The sequence below is a fragment of the Macaca mulatta genome, chromosome 4 (assembly GCF_049350105.2).
Source record: "Macaca mulatta isolate MMU2019108-1 chromosome 4, T2T-MMU8v2.0, whole genome shotgun sequence".
Lineage (NCBI taxonomy): Eukaryota > Metazoa > Chordata > Mammalia > Primates > Cercopithecidae > Macaca > Macaca mulatta.
This window is the reverse complement of record NC_133409.1, coordinates 48,265,858-48,268,390: the sequence shown is the minus strand read 5'-3', so window position 1 is coordinate 48,268,390 and position 2,533 is coordinate 48,265,858.

Here is a 2,533-nt window from a genome sequence, read left to right as displayed (position 1 = left end):
TTAATAGTTAATTTGACAAACACTACAAGCCCTGAAGTCTATAAAACTTTATTAGAAAGAATTTTTAAAATGTCTTAATATAGCTTTCCACCATATTCAGATTTTTACTCTGTTTCAATTCTAAGGGCTATTTCATATTAAGTGTAAAGAGCAATGTAGGTTGCTATAAAATATTAATTTAAAAATATGATAGAAAAATTAAGGCATTCATTCCAACCACCTCAATATTGTGACTAACATGTCAAGTTTTGTTTACATTTTCTAATGTTTACAAATAAGAAAATCAGCTACATTAAATTTGCATTTATATAATCACAGAAATGGAACACAGTAGCACACAATTTTGTATTAAAAGCACTAGGGAATGTTAATGTTCGTTTACCATGAACTGTTATGCTTTTCACATGTTGTGACATCATATCTTCTTAGAACTAGGTACAATTTTCACATAGAGTGAAGAAGCAGATGTGTTTTGTCCTGAATGAAAGAATTAGACAGTGTTACTTCTATTCATCAAATATGACTGGAGTTTTCTTATGGTGAGTTTGTTACTCATAGGGCAACAGAGAAAACAGATATGAGTGAAGGAAAACGCTATGCTAAGGACGGGACGCTGACCTGTTATGAAATAGGAAGTAGCTCATAGGGGTAATATGCCCAATAACTAGCTTGCATACCCTTGAGCAAATGACCCCCTTGGATCTTCAGTTTCTTTGTGCAAAACGTATACAATGAGAGCCCTTTAATGATAATATAGCTACAGTACAAAACATAATTTCTGTACATGAAAGATAAGAAATACAGTACAATTCTCAAGTATGATTGAAAGGTACTCTAAGGGTTGCTTATCTTTTCATAAGAGAATGCAGCATAATAGGCATAAGGCACTGGGTTATGGGGGATTCCAAGATAAATAAGACAGACACTTTCTTCCTAAGAAGAAACTTCTTGAGAATAACAAGCATTTATTAAATACTTCTTTTATTCCAGGCACTGGACTACATTACTTCACTTCATTACGTTCTTACTGCAACCTGGTGCTTGAAGTGCTATCATTACAAGGATGAGGAAATAATTCAGAAAGGCCAATTGAGATGGTTATGGTCATGCCTTATACCACTGGCAGGTATAAGCAGCGACTCCAGACCCTGAGTGCTTCTCCATTGCAGCCCTGTGTCTTTTTTTCAGATGTTGGTACACTTCAAGGCAAAAAGTGATAAGTACTAAGGCTCCTCCACCAAAATGCTCAGAAATCCACGAGAAAGGATGGGAGATTTCCTCGTTTCAACGTCGTTGTGAATTAGAACTGTAACATGGGCACCAGTTTGCCAAAATACTCCCATGTCAAAATGGCAAGGTCAAAGTCGCTGTATCAATGTGCGATGTGTCTGGCATCATGGGTCAAGGAAGAAAATTTGATCCACTAGACAGGAAGAGATAATTCTTGGAAGAACAGGGTTGAGTGTATAATTGACAAGAAGTTTGGGGACTTGATACAAAATCCTAGCTGTGGTGATTGGCCCCTAAATCTTAGCTCTCACAGAGGAATAGTTCTAAACCTCACTTAATGAAGGAGTGTAAGCTGTTTGACATTTTCTAGTTAGCCAGGACGGTACCTCTTTGTACTTTTCAATGTTTTTACCTCTCCCTAGAATGCCCTTCCTCTTTTGGGCAATTAATGAGTAACTATTACACATTAATTTGTATATTAATTCTGCCTGTCCAATACAAATAGGGCTTGCTCCGTGGAGCTCTCCCTAAGCTCTTTTCCTCTCCCAGATTTCCTTCTCTAAATAACCATAATCCTTACATTAAAAACAATTATTTTAGACTTTCAGATAAGTTGCAAGGACATTTACAGAGAATCCCTGTATGTCCACTTTTCTTAAACCCTCTCCCCGATAATCCCCCATAAAAGTTAACAGTTAAATCTATTAAAGCTTAAGTACTAACCTGTGCATGTCACAGGTTTGAATTCTGAAGAAAAGAAACCTAGAAGACAAGTCTGTGCCTTGTGCCTGGTAAGTAGCAAACTAATTTTGCTGTCAGTTTAAAAATCCTGCTTTAAATTACTCAGATTTCAATATTCCAGTTTCTTTTCAGTTTGTAATTACCATTAGGATTCAATCATCAACATTTTAGCCAATTACACTACTGAATGCCATGTTTTTTTGTTTTTTTGTTTTTTACTTGTCTCTATATTTATTTATTTATTTATTTATTTTTAATTTATTTATTATTATTATACTTTAAGTTGTAGGGTACATGTGCATAACGTGCAGGTTTGTTACATATGTATACTTGTGCCATGTTGCTGTGCTGCACCCATCAACTCGTCATTTACATCAGGTATAACTCCCAGTGCAATCCTTCCCCCCTCCCCCATCCCCATGATAGGCCCCTGTGTGTGATGTTCCCCTTCCTGAGTCCGAGTGATCTCATTGTTCAGTTCCCACCAATGAGTGAGAACATGCGGTGTTTGGTTTTCTGTTCTTGTGATAGTTTGCTAAGAATGATGGATTCCAGCTGCATC